Here is a 26,014-nt window from a genome sequence, read left to right as displayed (position 1 = left end):
CAGTGTTCCAAAAAAAAAAAAGAGAAAGAACGAGATTTTTGTTAGCAGGTTCGCGCAGCGGCTTATTTTCATTCTGCAATTATCGTATGCATGTTTTAAATTTGAAATTACATTTTTTTATAAGCAGATGAAATGGTCCTGCCAGTTTTCTTGTGTATCATTGGTATCTGGCATTTACTTTGCAACTTCAACATAGGACGAAAGAAGACATGAGGCGACCCTAATACAGTGTTTTGGGTAGAGCTGTGCTGAACAGCCTGCAATGCATAAGGTTTTTGACATTATGTATGGAATTGAGGTGAACATAGTAACCTCTTTAGTTTATGTGCTGAACAAGCAAGAAAGGGGTTTGTCTGCCTCCCCCCGCTCCCCCGTCCAGGCTGTGGCCTGGACGGGGGAGCAGGGGACACAAAATCACTTGAGGATACATGACACTTTACTTACGAAGACAAGAGCAGAGCCAGAGCCTTGATTTTCAGCATATACAAAAACGAAGAACTCAAACTCTGAGCACTTTTCTGTGAAGTGGCTTGCAAGCAAGCTTTTTGCGTTAGGCTGCTCGATCAGTCACGGTGCTGCCCACGTTATTTAATAGCGGCCTTATGAATTTGATCAAACACAACAGATAGTGTGCTCGTCGCGTGGTCATCACTTGCTGGACAAATGAAAATGGTGCATTTCTCGAGTCGAGGCAACAGCAGTTCAGCCAACTGTTGACGCACGTTGCTCTTTTTTATCTGCGGCAGGGCTATGTCAACAGCCTTCTTAACGGTCACAAGGACAGTGACAAATTCCGGCTTTGGGAAAGTTAGCCCACCCCTTGATTGCAGGCCAATAAGCCCCATCAGCGCCGGGCCGGACCCATCTGAATGGTCGAGAGAAGGGCAGAAGCTGCATATTTTCCGTTCCTCAACTGCTCTCGCCACGAGCCCTGCTATATAAGCGATGCTGGAATTTGCTATGGTTGACGGTGGCCACTTCACTGAAAAACAACATACCCACGTTAGTATATGAAATAAGACATTTTGCAATGCATAACCATTTGTGAAAGCAAAAAAAAAAGCTTTCGCAGTAACACATAATAGAGGTGAGCAGCAATTTGTAGACAGCATGTAGAAACATTTTTTTGAGCATATAGTAAATTTGTCATTGTCTGCTTAAACTACCTACAGTCTCTAAAAATGTTCAAAGTTTGGGTGTTAACCTATATACTATAGCATCTTCACTGTAAGAATTTCGCTTTAAGTGCTAGAGACAAAGCTATGTGTTCTAGCGCGGTAGCATACTACAGTTGAACCCCTTTATAAGAGACACTGATATAAGAGACACGTGGGGTATAAGAGACACCAGTGTGCTACATGAAAGTAAGGGTTGATAGGAAAATGCATCACTTAGTACCCTGCTTATAAGAGACACCTCATATAACAGGCAAGAATTTCTCCCCCATGCGTGCCTCTTATAAAGGGGTTCAACTGTAGTACTTATGGTGTTTGAGCCAAAGAGAGCTGTGCTGTAATGTAGCTGCCCCAGTACTTTCGTAGTTGCGCGGGAATGATTAAAAAAAAGCATACCTACGTGTTGTAATGTTTCGCGACAACTTGGAAAACGCCGTTCGGCACGCTTGCATGCAACCTAGATGAAATATTCGGCGGTAGCAGCCTCTGTTGCCCAAATCGGCTTTTAAACGACCACTAAAGTTGCATGCAAAAGCAAGGAGTAACTTTTTAATAAAGTACCTGAACTTCTTTGTAGCTGCAGCAAGGCGTAGATGCACGTTGATTTTAACGAAGACCTGTAGGTCGTGGGATCGAGTCCCGGCCTCGGCGGCTGCATTTTCGATGGAGGCGAAAATGTTTGAGGCCGGTGTACTTACATATGGGTGCACGTTAAAGAACCACAGGTAGTCGAAATTTCCGGAGCCCTCTACTACAGCGTCTCTCAATCATATCGTTGTTTTGGGATGTTAAACGCCAAATATTATTATTAGTTTAACGAAGAAGAAAACAGCAAAATGTGTATACAGCTACACGAAATATAGCGAATGTACGACAAGTCTAGGCTTGCCTTCACTGCCTTCTTTCTGTCGCGTCATTGTGAGCGAGCCCTTCTAGTGCCTGGCTTCAGAACAGCTGCGCGAAGCTGCAGCTATTCTAAAGGCCTAATGTGCCCTTTTTTCTTCAGATCTGTATCAACAGGTAAAGGTCTAGTTTTTCCATTTGTCTGGAAGGACAACCCACCAGCCAGCGTTGACCAGTATAGAGGGTTGGGAGCAAACTCGGTCAAACTGTGCAGCACAAACATCACCTCGAACCTCAAACAATTGAGGTGATGAGAAGCGGTCAGACAAAAAGGAACAGTGCTGAAGTGACTTATTACATATTAAAAACAACAGCTGATTATGGCACGAAATTGGGACAATTAAGGTGCACTGTAAAAGAATGTCAAATGAGGTACCCTGCTGTAAAAAGTGCTAAATATTCATTGCAGACGATGGCTAATAGAATTCAAATATGATACAGCGAGAGTTTTGAGGTATAATGACGAAGTCATAATTGCTAGAGATTTATGAGCGAAAAGCACGATACGATTAAGCGGTGCTACATAGTGGGAGACAACGGATTAATTTTAACTACTTGGAGTTCTTCAACGTGCACAAATCAAAGGGCATGGGAGTTTCTGTATCTCGCCCCCATCTAAATGCAGCTGCCGGGGTCAGGAATAGAACCCGCGTCCTTGGGCTTAGCAGCGCAAGGCTTCCAAGTCCATTTTAAAGGATTTTTGTCCACTGCCCACAACATCGCTGTAGACTGTATCATTGTGTTGAAAATAATTCCAAACTGAACCACGGCTGGTATAACAAAGGCATCCAATATCCACGCTACACAGCGTTTGAGCAGTATGTTTACTGCCATTATTACTAGCTGGTGTTGTATTTACTACTAGGTACTAACACCACACCACATTAGACAAAGCAAGGATTACAGGAGGATGAGGTTATGCTCGTATGCAGTTTGTGGACAAAAAAACAAACAAAAAAACTGCAACTTTGAAGTGAACTCTCATTTACCTTCGTTGCATGATAATTTTTGGTATCATAAGATTAAGTCACCACTGTTTCAATTAAATGAAGCCGTGCTACAAAAGCTATTGCATCATCAAAGTTTTATAGCAGTTACGCATGCACGCACACACACACACAAACACGGCGAGAAGTTCGAATATGCAGCGAATAAATACGTATTAAACGTGTTTCAGCGTCTGGGTAGCAAAGGAAAGAAACAGTAAATTCTAGAGCTTCATGAGCCAAAATCATGTTCTGTATATCAGGCATGTTGGGGCCGGGTGCATCAGATTGATTTTGATCAGCTGAGCTTACTTACCCTTCGAATATATATCAGTGCAACGTTGCTCTACGTGTCACCACACTCGACTTGCAACCGAGATTTCAACTCGCAATTTCATGTTTTTTTGGCATGTCTGGAATAAGGAAACACAATATTGGCGCGCACCACTCCGTTTTACCCGCTACTGGATAGTCCCGTGCGGTTTTCGTCGTTGCCAAGCCATTGAAACACGATAGCAAAATCCGTGCAACTGGAAAATCAGAAAGACAAGTGGCAAATCTACGTGCGAAGCGAAGAAAAGACCCCGCAGGGGCGTCTGCGCAAGCAGGCGTTTGGTGTGTAGCGACACCATGGACCCGAGCTAACGGGGGGGTTTCGACCCCCTCACACGCCCCGCCGTGCGTGGCTTTGCCGTGTCCGGGGAAAAGGGGATCCTGGGGGTTGAGCCGACGCCGGGTGCTTGGACCTTTAAGGCCCCCCGGCAGAGGCAACACACCCCTTTGGCCCCTGCTTCACGTAGACGGCACCCCTGGGCTGACCCACCCAGGGGAAATCGGCGGTCGCCTTTTCCATCCCCCTCTCTGATCTTTCGCCTTCCTATCTTCCTTCCTCGCTGTCCTGTCTTCTAATCTCTTCTGTTACTTCCCCATTTTCGTAGGCGGCCCGGGTTAACCGTGTATATGTGTCCTCTCTTGGACATAATATATTAGGTTATAGCGGCATTGTACGGCTGGCGTCTGCAGCCTTAGTTCATAAGTGCTGCAGCGTCCCCAAGTTGGACTCCATGGTGGGTGGCCGCCACTGCTGCCGAAACACACACAACTATAATGGAAAGAGCTCCATTCCCCCGTCTCCTTGATCGTTACCCTCAAAAGAGGGTACGCACCAATGAAATGCTTAATTCTCTGACCCGACCAACAGAAACGTTTCCAAAATTCCATGTCCTTCACAGCCAGAACCCTGACAAATTCGCAAGAACTATCTCTCCATTCACAGTTGCAAAATCCTTGACCGAAGCCTTAGGGCCGGGCTACAAGGTAACCAAAATGGCGAGCGGTGACCTTCTTCTCGAAGTCACAGCGAAACAACAGCATGAAAAACTCAGCACTCTCGTATCACTTGGAAGCATAGCCATTACAGTGTCACCCCATAGGTCCATGAACACCTCACGCGGTGTCGTTTCTGAAGTCGACCTCCTTGACTTGTCTGAAGCTGAACTGCTAGAGGGATGGAAAATCCAGAACGTAACTGATGTGAAACGAATTGTTATTAGAAGAGAAGGAAAAGAAATCCCAACGAAACACCTGATTCTCACATTTGCAACCAGTGTTGTTCCCCAAACCATTGAAACAGGCTACATAAAATTAAATGTCAGACAATACATTCCTAACCCCAGACGTTGCTTCCAATGCCAGAGATTCGGCCACGGATCACTCAGCTGCCGTGGTCATCAAACTTGTCCCAAATGCGGTGTACAAGGCCACCCCTCCGACAACTGTGCTGAGCCACCACACTGCGTCAACTGTAACGGCAACCATCCTGCATACTCACGTTCATGTCCAAGCTGGAAAAAAGAAAAGGACATCATCACATTGAAGTACAAAGAGAACATTTCTTTCCGCGAAGCCCGTAAAAGGTGCTCACCCTTTCACAGCACACCCTACGCTGATGCGGCGCGCCGGGGGGCCGCGACGCATCGGCCCCCGCCACTCCCTCGGTCTGCGCAGAGCGACCCGTCGGCTGTGGCGCCTGCCCCCACGGCGGCAGTAGTCAAGTCTACTCCGCCAACTAGCGAACAGGGACCGGCGACTCCAGGGCCGTCGGGTCTCAAGGCCTCGTCACGCCAGACGAGGCCCGAAACTCGAGCCACTAGCCCGACCGTGCGGGCATTCAGTGCCTCCGAGGAGGCAATGGACACGGTATCGGCACCCCTGGTGCCGAAACACCGGCGCAGTTCTCTGGACCGCGCCAAGAAAACAAAAAAGCCGATAACGGGGCCGGACGACCGTCCTGCCTCCTGAAACAAAGTATTTCACTTGAACACTCCACACTTCCTTACTGTACACACAGCACCTTTTTATCATTAATATGCACACACAAATATTACAGTGGAACATCCGAGGCCTTCTGCGAAACCTCGATGACATTCAAGAACTCCTTCACGAACTCAATCCAAAAGTGCTGTGTGTACAAGAGACACATTTAAAACCACAACACAAAAAGTTTCTACGCAACTACCTCATTTTTCGAAAGGACCGAGATGATGCCATGGTATAATCCGGTGGTGTAGCCATCATAGTCAACCAATCAGTAGCATGTACACATTTACCACTACAAACGTCCCTGGAGGCAGTGGCTGTTCGAGTCGTTCTTTTGAACAAACTCGTCACCATTTGCTCTCTTTACATACCTCCACACTACCACCTGCAAAAACATGAATTCCAGTCCTTAATAGATGAACTTCCGGAACCTTACCTTGTACTTGGAGACTTTAATGCACATAGCAGTCTATGGGGCGATTCTCGGTGCGATGTGCGAGGTTGTCTAATTGAACAATTCCTTTTCTCTTCGGGCGCTTGTCTGTTGAGTCAGAAAGACCCAACATATTACAGCCTCGCTAACAATACATACTCGTCCATAGATCTCAGCATTCTCCGCAGGGGCGTCTGTGGAAGCAGGCGTTTGGTGTGTAGCGACACCACGGACCCGAGCTAACGGGGGGGTTTCGACCCCCTCCCACGCCTAGCCGTGCGTGGCTGTGCCGTGTCCGGGGAAAAGGGGATCCTGGGTGTTGAGCCGACGCCGGGTGCTTGGACCTTTAAGGCCCCCCGGCTGAGGCAACACACCCCTTTGGCCCCTGCTTCACGTAGACGGCACCCCTGGGCTGACCCACCCAGGGGAAATCGGCGGTCGCCTTTTCCTATCCCTCCCTCTGATCTTTTTCTTTCCTAGTTTCTTTCCTCTCTGTCCTGTCTCCTACTCCCTTCAGTTACTTCCCTGTTTTCGTAGGCGGCCTGGGTTAACCTTGTGCAAATAGCCAACCTCGGTCTATGCGCATTTGGTTATAGTAGCGGTGTACGGCTGGCGTCTGCATGTTTTCGATTCAATGAATCTTGTAGCGTCCCCATGTTGGGCTCCGTGGTGGGTGGCCGCCACCGCTGCCGAATCCAATCCATTAGTATGCATAGAGCATTTCCCCTCATTAGTGATCGTGCCGCTTCAAAGCGCGTACGCACCGAAGACCTGACTTTCCTTAGCCGACCCATAGAAGTATTCCCACACTATCATGTGGTACACAGCGAGAAGACCGACAAAACAGCAAGAACCGTGTCCCCTTTCATAGTATCAAGATCACTGACAGCCACCTTAGGTGCTGGCTATAAAGTTACAAAAATGGCAAGTGGAGACCTCGTTCTAGAACTCCGTGACAAGGCACAATTTGAGAAATTACACAACCTCGTAACCTTTGGCGACATTCCAATCACTGTAACACCTCATAGATCCATGAATTCAGCACGTGGAGTTGTATCCGACACTGATCTGCTTGACCTCACCGAGGCTGAACTACTGGAAGGATGGAAGGAACAAAATGTCACAAATGTAAAGCGAATCATCATCCGAAGAAATAACCAGGAAATCCCCACCAAACACCTGATCCTTACCTTTTCCACAGGCGAACTACCGCAGACTATAGAAACTGGCTACACAAAGACACCTGTAAGACCTTACATCCCCAACCCTCGCCGATGCTTTCAGTGTCAAAGATTTGGCCATGGCTCGCAGAGCTGCCGTGGTCGACCTACATGCGCAAAATGTGGTGTTCAAGGCCATGCCTCGGACACCTGCAATGACACACCACACTGCGTGAACTGCGACGGCGACCACGCTGCGTATTCACGCTCTTGTCCAAATTGGAAAAAAGAAAAAGATATCATAGAACTGAAGGTCCGAGAGAACATATCTTTCAAAGAAGCACGCAGAAGGTGTTCGGCCTTTCACGGCCCAAGCTATGCTGATGCGACGCGTCAGGGGGCAGCGTCGCGTCGGCCACCGCCACTGTCCCAGCTCACGCAAAGTGAGCCAGCGACCGTGGCGGCTGCCCCTACGGTGGCAGCAGTTAAGTCTGCTCCACCAACTAAGCCAGAGATCCCGGCTACTCCAGGAACGTCGGGACTCGCGACCACGCCTCGCCTGGCGAGGTCGGAAAAACAAACCAGCAGCTCGCGTACGCGGGCGTCCAGTGCCTCACACGAGGCAATGGACACAACTCCGGTACCCCTGGTACCGAAAGAGAGGCGTAGCTCCCTGGAGCGCGCCAAGAAAACTAAAAAGCCGATAACAGGGCCCAACGACGGCCCTGCTACTTGAGTTCTAACTTTCCGATTAAACAACAGCCACTTCCTTTTCGTACACACAGCACTACACTACCTCCATAATGGAAACACAAATTATACAATGGAACGTCAGAGGACTGCTCAGAAACCTCGATGATATCCAAGAACTTTTACACAAACATTCACCAAAAGTGCTGTGTGTACAAGAAACACACTTAAAATCCAAACACACGAACTTTCTACGCAGTTACATCATTTTCCGTAAGGACCGGGATGATGCCATGGCGTCATCCGGTGGTGTAGCCGTTGTAGTTAGTCAAGGAATAGCATGTACACACTTACCTCTCCAAACGTCCCTTGAGGCAGTGGCTGTTCGAGCGGTCCTGCTGAACAAACTCGTCACCATTTGTTCTCTTTACATACCCCCACACTACCACCTGCAAAAACACGAATTCCAGTCCTTAATAGATGAGCTACCAGAACCTTATCTGGTCCTTGGGGACCTGAATGCACATAGCAGTCTGTGGGGCGATTCTCGCTGTGATGCGCGAGGTCGTCTGGTTGAACAGTTCCTTTTCTCTTCCGGTGCGTGTCTGTTGAATCAGAAAGAGCCAACATATTATAACCTGGCTAACAATACCTATTCCTCCATAGATCTCAGCATTATATCCCCATCGCTTCTACCCTTACTCAATTGGAAAGTAATTATTAATCCTTACGGAAGTGACCACTTTCCAATAGTTCTGAGTGCACCAACAATTAATGAATCTCCTCCACAAGTTCCCAAGTGGAACATTGACAACGCCGATTGGGAGGAGTTCCGTAAAGTTGCCTGCTTAAGTTGGACTGATATGTGTGGCTTAAGTACAGATGCAGCAGTAGATTACTTTACAGCTTTTCTCATCGATGCTGCAACTAAGTGCATCCCACAAACAACTGGACTGCCCGGCAAAAGACGTGTGCCGTGGTGGAACAGTGATTGTCGAAACGCGCGCAAAAAACAAAACAAAGCATGGAGGGTGCTTCGAGACTCTCCAACAGCCGAGAATCTTGACAATTTTAAAAACATAAAGTCTCAAGGCAGGAGAACGCGCCGACAAGCAAGAAAGGAAAGTTGGCAGAGGTTTTTATCGGGCATCAATACATATACACAGGAGGCTAAAGTCTGGAACATGGTCGGTAGGGTAGCAGGTCGACAAGCACATTCACTTCCTTTAGTTAACACACAAGGCGACAGCTTGGAAGACCAGGCAAACTTCCTCGGCGAACATTTCGAACAGGTGTCCAGCTCGTCACACTATACTAAAGCTTTCCAGCGATACAAAACAAGAATCGAAAGACAGAAATTAGATCGCAAGTCCAGAAAACACGAAGCGTACAATGAACCTTTCTGCATGGCTGAGCTACAAGCATCGCTTAATTGCTGCAATAATTCTGCCCCAGGCTCCGACCGTGTTGTGTATGAAATGTTGAAACACCTTCCATCTGAAACGCAAAAAGCCCTCCTTTCCCTGTATAATGCGGTTTGGTTTTCCGGCGAGATCCCCTCGACTTGGAAAGAAGCCATCATTATTCCTATTCTAAAACAGGACAAGGACCCATCCTCCGTTGCGAGCTATAGGCCCATCGCACTAACAAGCTGTCTCTGTAACTTTTTGAAAAGATGATAAACCGCCGACTTATACATTTCCTCGAAGCAAACAAATTACTTGACCCATACCAGTGCGGTTTTCGAGAAGGCAGATCTATCCTCTGACCACCTTGTACGTATCGAGGCACAAATTCGCGACGCTTTTATCCACAAGCAATTCTTCCTTTCGGTGTTCCTCGATATGGAAAGGGCCTACGACACCACATGGCGCTTTGGAATATTAAGAGACCTGTCCCACTTAGGTGTACGTGGAAGAATGTTAGATATAATAGAAAGTTACTTATCCTATAGAACATTCCGTGTTCGAGTGGGCAATGTCTTGTCCCGAACATTTGTCCAAGAAACAGGAGTGCCGCAAGGTGGCGTGCTGAGTTGTACACTTTTTATTATCAAAATGAATTCTTTGCGTTTGTGCATCCCGCGTAACATGTTTTATTGCATATATGTCGATGACGTTCAAATCGGTTTTAAATCTTGCAATCTTACAATGTGCGAGCGGCAAGTTCAACTTAGTTTGAAAAAGTTAACGAAATGGGCAGACGACAACGGGTTCAGCCTTAACCCACAAAAAAGCACCTGCGTCTTATTTTCAAGAAGGAGAGGCCTCCATCCCGATCCGGACATTCACCTACACGGCCAGCGGCTACCTGTAAAAACCGAACACAAATTTTTAGGCATAATTTTAGACATGAAATTGACCTTTGTACCTCACATCAAAAATCTCAAATACAAGTGTCTGAAAGCTATGAATATCCTCAAGGTTTTGTCGCGAACATCATGGGGCAGTGATACAAAATGTCTGATGAATCTGTATAGAAGCCTAATACGCACGCGCCTAGATTATGGGGCGATAATCTATCAATCTGCGACACCAAGCGCATTGAAAATGCTCGACCCGGTCCACCACTTGGGCATTCGTCTTTCTACGGGTGCTTTTCGCACCAGCCCCGTAGAAAGCCTCTACGTCGTCTCGAACGAGTGGTCGCTCCACCTGCAGAGATCTTACATGTCCTTTCTATATTTCCTCAAAGTGAACGCAGACAAAGAACACCCGTCACACTCCACAATTAATGATTTGTCCAGTTCTGCCCTGTTTTACAACCGTCCTTCGGTGAGACAGCCCTACTCACTTCTCGTGAGGAGCTTAGCTGAGGAAATGTGTGTGCCGCTTCTCGAACACTGTTTGATGGCCCCTGCCGCACATCTCCCGCCGTGGCAGTGGCAGCTCATAGAATGTGATGTATCCTTCGTGGAAGTTACAAAACACGCGCCTATAGCACATATCCGTACATACTTCCTCGAACTACAGCACAAATACAGTTGCCCAGAATTCTTTACCGATGCCTCAAAGTCGAATACTTCTGTGTCTTACGCAGCTGTTGGCCCATCTTTTTCCGATGCCGGCATTCTGCACCCGAATACGAGCATCTTCACAGCAGAAGCATACGCCATACTTGCGGCCATCAAACACATAAAACAATTAAAACTCCAAAGCGCAGTAATATACACCGACTCCCTAAGCGTGGTAACAGCCCTCAAAACTCTGAACAAACACAAAAACCCCGTCCTCGTCTCCCTGTACTCACTCCTATGCACAGTCTGCGCACTCAAACAGCGCGTCGTAGTGTGCTGGGTGCCAGGTCACCGCGAGATCCAAGGCAACGTGTTGGCTGACCAGCTAGCAGCCTCCGCCCATGAAAATGCTGCCGCCAATACACTCCTTTCCGTTCCTCCACTGGACTTAAAACATTCCATTAAAAGCAAGCTCAGGGCTTATTGGCAGAACACATGGGACACACACACACAAAACAAACTACATGTTATCAAGCCGCATCTGGGTAATTGGCCGCCAGTATCAAAATCACGCCACACAGAAGTAATACTTACAAGGCTAAGAACAGGACACACACACAGTACACACTCACACCTTCTATCCGGTGGTGAACCACCCATTTGTGAGAAATGTGGTGAACCACTCACCGTGCTTCACATTTTAATTCAATGTACAGAATTAGACACACTACGAAGAAAACATTTTATATTACCCTACCGACAACAATTACCATTACACCCAGCTATGTTCATCGGTAGGGAACCTGTTTTTAAACATCAGTCGCTCTTCGCGTTTTTAAAGGAAGTCCACAGCTTTCACGTCACATACCCAGGCAGTCCGTAGCACGACCTCTGAAAAGAGGTTGGTGCTACGGGCGCTACATTGGAGGAAGCACCTGCCTCCCTGCCTTTGGCCTCAAAGGCCCTGAGGAGGTATTCGTGCTCACAACATCCCCTCATTGTTTTATCGTCACAATCACTTGTCATTCATTCTATATGCACATGCCTCACGTCATCTCATAATTTTACTACGTATATGTTTTACCCGCCTTTAGCGCGAGGAATTTTAGGCCCCTTTACAGCCACCTAACATAACCATTGCTCACTTTAACTATCATGTCCTGGCGCTCTTTGGCCATCACATGGCCCTTGCGCCAATAAACATTATATATCATCATCATCTCAGCATTACATTTCCATCGCTTCTATCCTTACTTAAATGGAAAGTGATTAATAACGAGGGGTGTGCGAATATTCGAAAGTTTCGAATATTCGTCGAATATTACATTCGAAATATTCGTATTCGATTCGAAAATCGTGTATTCGAAAAGTTTCGAATATTCGATAACTTCGAATAATCGAAAAATTCGAATATGCGATTCGATTATCATGCATAAAATAACTCGTATCCACATTTCTGCTGCGTTCGTATAGCTAAAACGTTGCCGAGAGGAGCGATAAACAAACATCGTAAGTACACGGAGGCACGATATCTGCCTGCGACGAGCGCCCCAATACGTATGATTTATTGCTGGTGCATCTCCGGCGTGCAGCGCTGTTGGCGATCATGTAACCGTACATTTTCAATATTATGCGGCCGTAACGTGCCGCACTACCACTCGTTCACTATGCGGGACACCTTCTGAAGACAGTGACCCACGTGACTGGTGGCGGACTGTAGGCACCTTCAGATACCCCAGTCTGGCAAAGGTTTGCCCCATGTACCTCCCTATGCCAGCTACTTCTGTTCCAAGCGAGCGTGCCTTTTCAGAGGCAGGGGGGGGGGTCTCTGTTAGAAGGGAGCGCCTGCTGCCTGATCATGTGGAGCAACTCATATTTCTTCATGATAACATCTAGTCATTACTTTCATTGTGCCGTGATATTTGCTTGTGTTGTGATGTTGTGATGTGCATTGTGCTAGCCTGGGCATTTTGTTCTGGAGATAGCAGTGTATGTTGTGTTGCCAGTCAGGCTGTTAATGTTTTTTTTTTTTTCAAATAGCTACATGTTAATAAAATATTGTTACTGTGGAGGCATTTTTTCTTTGATATTCGATATTCGATTCGATATTCGAAGGTGGATATTCGTATTCGATTCGTATTCGAAAAATTTGATATTCGCACACCCCTATTAATAACCCTTACGGAAGTGACCACTTTCCTATTGTTCTGAGCACACAAATAGTAAATGAATGTCCCCCACAGGTTCCCAAATGGCACATCGACAAAGCCGATTGGGAACAGTTTGGTAAGACTGCTCTTTTAAGTTGGACAGACATGTGTGATTTAAGCATAGGTGCAGCTGTAGACTACTTCACAGCATTTTTGATTAATGCTGCCACCAAATGTATCCCACTAACAAGTGGAATGTCTGGCAAACGACGGGTCCCATGGTGGAACAATGAATGCCGGAAGGCGCGCAAAAAACAAAACAAAGCATGGAGGTTGCTTCGGGACTCTCCGACAGCCGAGAACCTTGACAGTTTTAAAAACATAAAATCTCAAGGCAGGAGAACGCGCCGACAAGCAAGAAGAGAAAGTTGGGTGAAGTTTTTAACGGGGATCAATTCGTATACACAGGAGGCTAAAGTCTGGAATATGGGTAGCAGGGCGGCAAGTACATTCACTTCCTCTAGTAAACACACAAGGCGACACCCTGGAAGACCAGGCAAACTTCCTCGGCGCACACTTCGAACAAGTGTCTAGTTTCCGCGCATTACTCTGAAGTTTCCAACGGTACAAAGCAAGAATAGAAAAACAAAAACTAGAGCAGAAATGTACAAAACACGAGGCATACAACCAACCCTTCAGCTTAGCTGAGCTCCAGGTATCGCTTAACAGCTGCAGTTATTCCGCCCCAGGTTCTGACCGTGTGGTATACGACATGTTTAAAAACCTACCTGCCGAACGCAAAGAACCCTACTTTCCTTGTACAATGCTATCTGGTTCTCCGGCGAAATCCCCTCGTCTTGGAAAGAGGCCATTGTCATTCCTGTTCTTAAACAGGACAAGGATCCATCCTCCGTTACGAGCTACAGGCCGATCGCACTAACAAGCTGCCTGTGCAAACTTTTTGAAAAGATGATAAACCGCCGTCTTATATATTTCCTGGAAACAAACAATCTACTTGACCGTACCAGTGCGGATTTCGCGAGGGTAGATCCACGACCGACCACCTGTTACGTATCGAGGCACAAATCCGTGACGCTTTTGTACACAAGCAGTTCCTTTCTGTGTTCCTCGATATGGAAAAGGCTTACGACACCACATGGTGCTTTGGAATATTAAGAGACCTGTCCCACCTTGGTGTACGTGGTAGAATGCTAGATATAATAGAGAGCTACTTGTCGGATCGTTCGTTCCGTGTCCGAGTAGGAAATGTTCTATCAATACCATTCCTTCAAGAAACTGGAGTGCCACAGGGAGGTGTACTTAGCTGTACACTCTTTATTATCAAAATGAATTCCTTGCGTCTTTGCATTCCACGAAATATGTTTTACTGCACATATGTCGACGATGTCCAGGTCGGTTTTAATCGTGCAACCTTTCCATATGTGAGCGGCAGGTCCAACTAGGCTGAACAAGATCTCCAAATGGGCAGATGAGAATGGTTTTAGTCTTAATCCTCAAAAAGCACCTGTGTCCTGTTCTCTCGAAAGAGAGGCCCTTTATCCTGATCCAGATATTGACCTGCATGGTCAACATCTCTCCTAAAGACGGAGCACAAATTCCTAGGCCTTATCCTGGATAGTAAGCTGACGTTCGTATCACACATTAAGCATTTAAAAAACAAATGCATAAAAACAATGGATGTTCTAAAGTGTTGTCACACACTACGTGGTGTAGTGACAAAAAGTGTCTGATGAACTTGTATAAAAGCCTCATATGCACTCGCCTCGACTACGGGGCAATAATCTATCAATCTGCGACGCCAAGCGCCCTAAAGATGCTTGACCCTGTCCACCATCTAGGCATTCGACTATCTACGGCGCCTTTCGAACTAGCCCTGTAGAAAGCCTCTACGCCGAATCGACGAGTGGTCGCTCCACCTACAGAGATCCTACTTATCATTTGTATATTTTCTGAAGGTAAACGCCAACAAGGAACACCCCTCACACTCCACAATCAATGATTTGTCCAGCTCTGCCCATTTCGACAACCGTCCTTCGATGACAGAGCCCTACTCGCTTCGCGTGAGGGGCCTAGCTGTAGAAACGGGTGTGCCACTTCTCGAACACTCTCTAATGGCTCCCGCTCCACATCTCCCGCCGTGGCAGTGGCAGCTTATAGATTGTGATGTTTCTTTCGTGGAAGTTACCAAGCACGCGCCACTTGTACATATCCGTACATACTTTCTCGAACTCCAGCACAAGTACACTTGTCCTGAATTCTTTACAGACGCCTCAAAGACCAATACTTCTGTGTCGTACGCAGCGGTTGGTCCATCCTTTTCCGGTTCCGGTATTCTGCACCCAAACTCAAGTATCTTCACAGCGGAAGCTTACGCGATACTTGCGGCTGTTAAGCACATAAAACAATCAAAACTGCAAAAGGCAGTTATTTACACGGATTCCCTAAGCGTGGTGAAAGCTTTAAAAACTCTGAAAAAACACAAAAACCCTGTCCTTGTCTCGCTATACTCTCTTTTATGCACTATATATACACTCGAACAACATGTTGTAGTGTGCTGGGTGCCAGGGCACCGCGAGATTCCAGGCAACGTGTTGGCGGATCACCTAGCAGTATCCGCCCACGAAAACAGTCCCAATACACTCGTAGCTATTCCCCCACTAGATTTAAAACCCTTCCTCAAAAGAAAGATCAGGGCCTTTTGGCAGAGCACATGGGATACGCAGACAAGAAATAAGCTACACGTTGTCAAACCGCACCTGGGTAATTGGCCGCCGGTATCGAAGTCACGCTACACAGAAGTTACACTTTGGAGACTGAGGATAGGCCACATACATAGCACACATTCATATCTTTTGTCTGGAGGCGACCCACCTCTGTGTGATCACTGTGGCGAGCCACTAACTGTACTCCACACCCTACTGCAATGCACAGAGCTAGACGCTCTCAGAAAAAAGCATTTTTCATCAATATACCTGCAGTTCCCACTTTATCCCGGTATGTTCATTGGCAGAGAACCACTTTTTAAATATCAGTCCCTCTTTGAGTATCTAAAAGATGTACATAATTTCAACGTTATTTTTCCAGGCGCCCGTAGCGCGGTCTCATGATTGAGGCTGTTGCTGCGGTAACTCTATCAAAGGAAGCACCTGCCTCCCGGCCTTTGGGCTCAAAGGCCTTGAGGAGGCATTCGTGCAGTTATCCCGCCTCTCACTTGTAAATACCATGCTCACTCGTCATTTATCCTACACCCATAGATCACACCACTTATCACTGCCATAATTTTATACTGTATACACATCTTTTACGCTTCTTTAAAGCACGTGATTTTAGGCCTCTATAAAGCCACAATACACCCGGTCATCGTAATCATTGGTCATCGCTAACACCACATAATAGACATGGCGCTCTTTGGCCACTCATGGCCCTTGCGCCACAAAACCCCAATAATCATCATCAAGCGAAGAAAAGAGTTGTAGGCAGAAGCTGGCAGAACTCACCTGAAATCTATAACGACCGTAGGAGCGTTGTCCACAGGCTTCGTCTGTCGGTGCCACTGGGATCTGTCATGCGCTGCCATCTTGCTCAGGCAAGTTCACGACGAAACGAAGCTTACTGCAGGGACTTCTCCGTCCGGAGGCTGCTTTTCGCAAACACTGAGTGACACTGCTTCAGCCAGTCACGGCAAGAGTGGGCCGACGACACGATACTACGCCACGAATGCATAGCACGAAGAAAGTCAAACAAAACGATCACTTGCAATCACGCCTGACGACACAGATTATTCTGGCAGACTAAAGAACGACCACAACGAGACAGATCACAAACAATGCTAACGACGCCAAGATGGCTGTCTCGTATTGATGGTTTCGACTTTGGATTAAAGTAGCCTCCACGGACGCCCTACATGGTTTCGGTTTTGTTTTGGTGCTATAGAACACACATCCATGCATAGTTAAAGCTCTATTAAATAATATCACAGTGGAGGAGGCGAAGCATGGCCTGTGTGTGTGTCTCTAAGGGCTGTACGGTGGGAGGGGGCGCAGGTGAGCGTGCATCCCCTGCTCTAGGGGCTAGGGAGGGTGCGGTGAGGCCATGTGTGCGTGCCTAGTGCTCAACAATTGCTGAGCGATTTGGCGGCCCGCGCAGATTATCGTGCAGATATAGTTTAGCTGTGGCGGGCAGAAATGATCACCAGGCGCGCTATAATTCTGGTAGTATTGTCGCTCTTTAGGAGATGCGGTAAAGCGTCGCCTTGATAACCGGTCTGCGCTATTATCATGCCAGCTTTGCGGCACATGTTTTTACGGCCGTCAAGTTTGATGTGTTCCCCATCGCCAGTGCGTTCAACACCATGCACGTCCATTTCACTAATAAGCGTATGTTTTCTGCCATACATGCTGTCGTAGGAATCTACTAACCTCGCTTGCAAACGTGCAAAGATTCGCAAATTTGTCAGCGCTGCCATTGTCAAACGTTGTCATAACTCTCAATGTTTCCCTTGGGGGCAAGATTTTTTAAGGACCCTGTTTACTTGTAGATGTTTTCGACGCGCTGTTTCAGCAATATCGTAACTGAAACAATAACACAATACGTGCGTAATTCCGCATTTTACGATCGCATGCTATATATTCTCAACCAAAAGTTTTCGGTATACCACAAGCCAAAGCAGCGAACTGTATCTTGGTCGCAGCCAGTGAAGCTTTCTTTAAAAAAAAAAAAACCCACCCTGTATATGCAGAACCATCACTGACTCCCTTGGAGCGAGGGAGTCATCTATTTTATTCAGGAGCGCCGACCAGAGCATTGTGACTCCCCTTAGAAAAAAAAGGTGGTCATCGGCTGCCACAAAGAGAGTCAAGTAGACGTGACTCCCTTTTTTAAAGAGTGTAGTGTTAACGAACGCTGCAAGCCTTTGTAGTAATTTGAAAAAGCGTCTGAAAAGCTTTCACTTCAAACAAGAGCACCCGTTTTATAGGACCGCTTGCATTAATTTTGCTGAGGTCTCACATTGTTGACATCTCTATATACGCGACGTCGTAGACACTAATTTTATTTTTTGTCGTGCCTTCACTTCGTAGCAGATGACACCACAAAGCCACGCCCCTCAAGCGCCACTATGCTGCGGGAACTTGGTTGAATTCACAATGACAATTATTCATTCAATCACTAATTGCCAAACTTGCACAGGTTGGAGGGGACCTGGTCACCGAAACCCGTGCTGTCCTCCCCAGACGCGGGTTCAGCTTGCAGTGCGGCGGAAGCGGAGTCGCGCACCCCCGTTGCGACCCTGCGCTCGCCTCTGTCAGTTTGCGCGGCCAGCGAAGATGACCGCTTCCTCGCAGCGCCAGGGCGTATACGATACCCGTGGCTTCGTGCCACGTTGTGTATTTCCTGCAGCAGCTGCTCCTTCTCCCCATACTGTTCTTCTGTACCGGACCTGCGCAAGTTCCACATTCAGCTCTTAACCGCCTAAGCACTGCACCGGCGAGGGCAGTGCTACATGCTGCTTAAACTAATAGTACACTTACTTTCTTAAATTGCCTCTGAATAGAGGTAGTGCATGCGGCAGCTACACTAGAAAAGCACCTACCTCGCGGCCCTTGGACACAAGGGCCGTCGACGAGGTATTCGTGCTGATGCCATCTGTACATAGTTTTATTGTCACGACCTCTTGACATTGATCCTGAATGCACACATTTCACGTCACTGTCATGATTTTAATACCTCTATGTTTTACCCGCATTTAGCGCGAGGAATTTTAAGGCCCCTTTACAGCCATTCAACACAATCATTGTTCACATACTTTACATATCAGAACTCAAGGATCAATGTTACATGTTTCGTCACTGTTCATGGCGCTCTTTGGCCAAGCATGGCCCTTGCGCCATTAAACTCCACATATCATCATCATCATACTTTCTTAAATTGGCCCGGTCTTCCTGGGCGAACAGCAAGTCGCAGCGCTTGCGGATTGCTCGCGCGCTGATGGGCCTTCCCAGCGAGAGCGACAAGTTTTCGGCTACGGAAAGCCACAACGTCGGGTTGCGGTACGGGTCCTGCTCGCGGACCTTAGATATCTGCCTCAATCGTGAAGCGAAAGCGCTTTGGCGGCGGCACCATCTTTACGCGGCAGTTATCCCGATTCAAATATAGCGGGAGAAAGCCGGCTTCCCGCGCGGCTCGTCTTGGCTGTAGTTGTGGCTAAAGCCATCTAATGATTTCACGCGGCGCGGGATCTTCTCAAGATCACCGCAAAGGAGCTTTGCGGGCCGCACGCTATTCCGGATTTCTTTGCGGGCGGAACATGGCGGAACGCAATCGCTAACTGCGGTTAGCGTTATGACGCATGCGCAGTGGCAGCGACCGCAAGGAATAGCGTACGCAAAGCTTAGCGTACGCTTTTCTAAAACTGTCTAATAAGCTGTTCCACATACCTTTAGTTTCTTTCGCACTGGCGTGTAGCAGGTGGCCACGGGCGTCAGCCATGGAGTCATTTGAGCGCCCGCACATTTCGTTGGTTCCTTGAACGACTCGTACTTCATCGGCACTCCGAAAACAGCGGGAATTGCGCGCAGTCTTTGCACACCGCACAAACGAGGAACGAAGCTCCCTTACGTAAATTTATTGCTTTTACCTTGAATCTTCTTGTGGACGAGAACGTATCACTGTGCGTCTAGCACACCGATGGTGCCGCAGTAATGTTCGGTATTAACCATCGATTGGCGTTTATGTTGTGCCCCTCTTTTCAAAGACAATATGCGGGAACCTCAAGGCTTCAGAGCCGAGAGATTTGAACTGCTACTTTCAGGATTGAGAACATTAGTTACCTGTGGTATTCTTCCTAACATGCTCAGATACAAGAACCAACCGTTCTACAGTGCGTGCAGAGAGCGAAGCTCTTCTAGCCCTTTGCTGTTGAGAAGAGTCGTTCAACAGCTCAGATGATGTGGGCACTCCTAAGCACACTACTGCGAGCTTTGCGAGGCGTGGAAAGGTTTTCTCGTGCTTTAGCCAATAAGTTAACACATCGTCAGCGGGCGATGTGCTGCTCAAGTAGCTGTGGAGTTCCGATTGCTCTTGATCTTCTGTTGGATAGACGAGGTCCAAGAGAGCGTAAGGGTCACTTTCGTGGCTAGTCCCTTCGCGGCCCGCGTCAGACAGAGAGGGTTGTGACGATGTTTTCTTGTCCGTGGTGGTTGCGGGGCCCTGTTAAAGGCAAGCGCAAAAATACGACGTGAGAAACACGCTAAGGCTGCAAGACTTGTCACACGGTACTTTAATGCCAAATTACCCTGAAAATCACTGCATCCAATACTGCAAGCTTCCGTAAGCATATTTCACAAATGTTCCAACTATACTTTTATCGCCTTTTCATCCCCGCAGGGGCGTCTGCGCAAGCTGGCGTTTGGTGTGTAGCGACACACGGACCCGAGCTAACGGGGGGGTTTCGACCTCCTCCCACGCCTAGCCGTGCGTGGCTTCGCCGTGTCCGGGGAAAAGGGATCCTGGGGGTTGAGCCGACGCCGGTGATTGGACCTTTAAGGCCCCCCGGCAGAGGCAACACACCCCTTTGGCCCCGGCTTCACGTAGACGGCACCCCTGGGCTGACCCACCCAGGGGAAATCGGCGGTCACCTTTTCCTGTCTCTCTCCCCTCATCTTCGTCTTTCTCTCTCACTTTAAATCTTTCCTGTCTACTCCTCCCTTCTCGTTACTTCCGATTTTTCCTGGCGGCAAGGGTTAACCTTGTGTAGTTACTCTCGCTTGAGTAGTTATATTAGGTTATAGCGGCACTGTACGGCTGGCGTCTGTAGCCTTATACATCTAGTGCTTCAGCGTCCCCTAGTTGGACTCCATGGTGGGCGGCCGCCACTGCTGCCGAAACAAACAAACTATCATGGAACACCCTCATTTCCCCGCCTACTTGATCGTCTCCCTCAGAAGAGGGTACGCACCGAAGAACTAATAAGCTTCAACCGACCGATGACCTCCTATCCGAATTCCACGTAATCCATAGTGAAGCTACAGACAAACAAGCTAGATCGATCTCCCCATTGTTGTGGCAAAGTCCTCTGACCGAAGTCTTTGGGCCAGGCTACAAGGTAAACTAAGATGGCTAGCGGTGACCTTCTGCTTGAGCTCCCTGAAAAGCACCACTACGACAAACTTGGTGGTCTAGCAACCTTTGGCAACATCCCAATATCTGTTTCACCTCACCGGTCAATGAATACCACACGCGGAGTCGGTCTCAGAAGTAGATCTCCTTCAATTATCGAACAAGAACTTCTAGAAGGGTGGAAAGACCAAAATGTCACCGATGTGAAACGAATCATAATCAGACGCGACAACAAAGAAATAGCGACGAAGCCTCTCATACTAACCTTCGAATCCAGCGATCTACCACAAAACCATTGAAACAGGATACATAAAACTAGCCGTCCGCCCGTACATCCCAAATCCGAGGCGATGCTTCAAATGCCAGCGATTCGGCCATGGTTCGCCAGAGCTGCCGTGGTCAAGAAACTTGCGCAAGATGTGGAGGCCAAGGCCATCCTCTGAAAACTGTACAAGCACACCCTCACTGCGTCAATTGTGACGGTGATCATGCAGCCTACTCGCGATCCTGTCCAAACTGGAAAAGAGAGAAAGACATAATCACCCTCAAGGTAAAAGAAAACATTTCTTTCCGTGAAGCCCGTAAGAGGTGCTCACCTTTTCACACCACACCTTACGCTGATGCGGCGCGCCGGGGGGCCGCGTCGCATCGGCCGCCGCCACTCCTTCGGTCTGCGCAGAGCGACCCGTCGGCCTGTGGCACCTGCCCCCAAGGCGCAGTAGTTAAGTCTACACCGCCAACTCGCGAACAGGGACCGGCGACTCCAGGCCGTCGGGTCTCAAGGCCTCGTCTCACCAGGCGAGGCCCGAAACTCGAGCCACTAGCCCGACCGTGCGGGCATCCAGTGCCTCCGAGGAGGCAATGGACACGGTATCGGCACCACTGGTGCCGAAACACCGGCGGCAGTTCTCTGGACCGCGCCAAGAAACAAAAAAGCCAATTACGGGCCGGACGACCGTCCTGCCTCCTGAAACAGTATTTCACTTGAACACTCCACAGTTCCTTATTGTGCACACAGCACCGTTGTATGATTAATATGTACACACAAATATTACAGTGGAACATCCGAGGCCTTCTTCGAAACCTCGATGACATTCAAGAACTCCTTCACGAACTCAATCCAAAAGTGCTGTGTGTGCAAGAAACACATTTAAAAGCACAACACACAAACTTCTTCTACGAAACTACCTCATTTTTCGAAAGGACCGAGATGATGCCACGGTATCATCCGGCGGTGTAGCCATTATAGTCAACCAATCAGTAGCATGTACACATTTACCACTACAGACGTCCCTGGAAGCAGTGGCTGTTCGAGCAGTTCTTCTAGATAAACTCATCACCATTTGCTCTCTATACATACCGCCACAATACAACCTACAAAAACAAGAATTCCAGTCCTTGGTGGATGAACTGCCCGAGCCTTATCTGGTCCTTGGGGACTTGAATGCGCATAGCGATCTATGGGGTGACTCTCGCTGCGATGCGCGAGGTCGTCTGATCGAAAATTTCTCTTTTCTTCCGGCGCGTGTCTGTTGAATCGGAAAGAGCCAACATATTATAATCTCGCCAACAATTCCTACTCGTCAATAGACCTCAGCATTACATCTCCATGCCTTCTTCCAGTCCTTAATTGGAAAGTTATTGGGAATCCCTATGGAAGTGACCATTTCCCAATAGTTCTAAGCGCAGCAATAACAAATCAATGTCCTCCACAGGTTCCTAAATGGCAGACTGAAAGAGCCGATTGGGAACAGTTTCGAAAACTTACCATCTTAAGCTGGACTGACATGTGTACCTTAAGTATAGAAGCTGCTGTGGACTACTTTGTAGCCTTTTTGATCGATGCTGCAAGCAAATGCATCCCACAAACAAGCGGACGGTCTCGAAAACAACGTGTCCCATGGTGGAATAATGACTGTCGAATTGCGCGAAACAAGCAAAACAAGGCATGGAGGTTGCTTCGCGATTCTCCGACAGCTGAGAACCTTATCAACTTTAAGAACATAAAGTCCCAAGGCAGGAGGACGCGCCGACAGGCTAGAAGAGAAAGTTGGCAGAAGTTTTTATCAGGCATTAGTTCATATACACACGAGGGTAAGTCTGGAACAGGGTAACTAGGGTAGTAGGAAGACAAGCGTATTCACTTCCTCTAGTAAGCACAGAAGGTGAGAGCTTGGAAGACCAGGCGAACTACCTAGGCGCACACTTCGAACAAGTGTCCAGTTCCGCGCATTACTCTGAAGTCTTCCAACGGTACAAAACAAGAATAGAAAAACAGAAACTAGAGCGGAAAAGCACAAAGCACGAGGCATATAACCAACCTTTCAGCTTAGCTGAGCTACAGGTATCACTAAGCTGCTGCAGTAATTCCGCCCCAGGATCTGACCGTGTGGTATATGACATGTTGAAAAACCTACCTGCCGAAACGAAAAAACCTTACTTTCCCTGTATAACGCCATCTGGTTTTCCGGCGAGATCCCATCGTCATGGAAAGAGGCGATTGTCATTCCTATTCTTAAACAGGGCAAAGATCCATCCTCTGTTACGAGTTACAGGCCCATCGCGCTAACAAGCTGTCTGTGCAAACTTTTCGAAAAGATGATAAACCGTCGACTTATACATTTCCTGGAAATGAACAATCTACTTGACCCGTACCAGTGCGGATTTCGCGAGGGCAGATCCACCATTGACCACCTGTTACGTATCGAGGCACAAATCCGTGACGCATTCGTCCACAGGCAGTTCTTTCTGTCTGTGTTCCTCGATATGGAAAAGGCTTACGACACAACATGGCGCTTTGGAATACTAAGAGACCTGTCCCACCTTGGTGTACGTGGTAGAATGCTAGATATAATAGAGAGCTACTTGTCAGATCGCACGTTTCGAGTCCGGGTAGGAAATGTTCTATCAAGACCATTTCTTCAAGAAACGGGAGTGCCACAGGGTGGTGTACTTAGTTGCACACTCTTTATTATCAAAATGAATTCCTTGCGCCTCTGCATACCGCGAAATATGTTTTATTGCACATATGTCGACGATGTACAGGTCGGTTTTAAGTCGTGCAACCTTTCGATCTGTGAGCGTCAGGTCCAGCTAGGGCTGAACAAGATCTCCAAATGGGCGGACGAGAATGGTTTCAGCCTTAATCCTCAAAAAAGCACCTGTGTCCTGTTCTCTCGAAAGAGAGGCCTTCATCCTGATCCAGATATTGACCTGCATGGTCAACATCTCTCCGTGAAGACGGAGCACAAATTCTTAGGCCTAATTCTCGATAGTAAGCTTACGTTCGTATCGCACATTAAATATTTAAAAAACAAATGCCTAAAAACAATGAATGTTCTAAAAGTGTTGTCACACACTACGTGGGGTAGTGACAAAAAGTGTCTGTTGAATCTGTACAAAAGCCTCATACGCACTCGCCTAGACTACGGTGCAATAATCTATCAGTCGGCGACAGCAAGCGCCTTGAAGATGCTTGACCCTGTCCACCATCTAGGCATTCGCCTTTCTACGGGCGCCTTTCGCACCAGCCCCGTGGAAAGCCTCTACGTCGAATCGGACGAGTGGTCGCTACACCTACAGAGATCTTACCTATCTTTTGTATATTTTCTGAAGGTGAACGCAAACAAGGAACACCCCTCACACTCCACAATCAATGATTTGTCCAGTTCTGCCCTTTTCGACAACCGTTCTTCGGTGAGACAGCCGTACTCACTTCGTGTGAGGGCTCTAGCTGAAGAAATGGGTGTGCGAATTCTCGAACACTCTCTAATGGCTCCCGCTCCACGTCTCCCGCCGTGGCAGTGGCAGCTTATAGATTGTGATGTTTCTTTCGTGGAAGTTACCAAGCACGCGCCACTTGCACATATCCGCACACACTTCCTCGAACTCCAGCACAAATACACGTGTCCAGAATTCTTCACAGATGCCTCAAAGTCCAATACTTCTGTGTCGTACGCAGCGGTTGGTCCATCCTTTTCCGATTCCGGTATTCTGCACCCAAACTCAAGTATCTTCACAGCGGAAGCTTACGCGATACTTGCGGCTGTTAAACACATAAGACACTCAAAACTACAAAAGGCAGTTATTTACACGGATTCCCTAAGCGTGGTAAAAGCTTTAAAAACTCTGAAAAACACAAAAACCCTGTCCTTGTCTCGCTATACTCTTTTATGCACGATCTACACACTCGAACAACGTGTCGTAGTGTGCTGGGTGCCAGGGCACCGCGAGATTGCAGGCAACGTGTTGGCGGATCACCTAGCAGTATCCGCCCACGAAAACAGTCCCAATACACTCATAGCTATTCCCCCACTAGACTTAAAACCCTTCCTCAAAAGAAAGCTCAGGGCCTTTTGGCAGACCACATGGGATATGCAGACAAGAAATAAGCTACACGTTATCAAACCACATCTAGGTAATTGGCCGCCGGTATCGAAGTCACGCTACACAGAAGTTACACTTTGCAGACTGAGGATTGGCCACACACATAGTACCCACTCATATCTTTTGTCCGGAGGCGATCCACCTCTGTGTGATCACTGTGGCGATCCACTAACTGTACTCCACACCTTACTGCAATGCACGGAACTGGACGCTCTCAGAAAAAAGCATTTTTCACCCATATACCTACAGTACCCACTCCATCCTTTTATGTTCATTGGCAGAGAACCCCATTTTAATATCAGTCCCTGTTTGCATTCCTAAAAGATGTACACAATTTTAACGTTATTTTTCCAGGCGCTCCGTAGCGCGGCCTCATGATTGAGGCTGCTGCCGGTTTCCATCAAAGGAAGCACCTGCCTCTCGGCCTTTGGGATCAAAGGCCTTGAGGAGGCACTCGTGCTGTTATCCCGCCTCTCACATGTAAATACCATGCTCACTCGTCATTTATCCCACACCCATAGATCACACCACTTGTCACTGCCATAATTTTATACTGTATACACATTTTTTACGCTTCTTTATAGCGCGTGATTTTAGGCCTTTATACAGCCACAATACACCCTGTCATCGTAATCATTGGTCATCGCCAACACCACATAACAGACATGGCGCTCTTTGGCCACCCATGGCCCTTGCGCCAAAAAGCCCCACTAATCATCC

General features: G+C 47.7%; 1 pseudogene; it reads right to left on the bottom strand.

The window, feature by feature from the left end:
* Positions 1 to 499: 499 nt before the first annotated feature.
* The window catches only part of LOC119381417 (uncharacterized), a 101,324-nt pseudogene continuing 75,809 nt past the window's right edge, over positions 500 to 26,014 (bottom strand).

Source organism: Rhipicephalus sanguineus, chromosome 2 (assembly GCF_013339695.2).
Source record: "Rhipicephalus sanguineus isolate Rsan-2018 chromosome 2, BIME_Rsan_1.4, whole genome shotgun sequence".
NCBI lineage: Eukaryota > Metazoa > Arthropoda > Arachnida > Ixodida > Ixodidae > Rhipicephalus > Rhipicephalus sanguineus.
The sequence above is the reverse complement of the archived record's forward strand: the minus strand, read 5'-3'. Positions and strand labels throughout refer to the sequence as shown.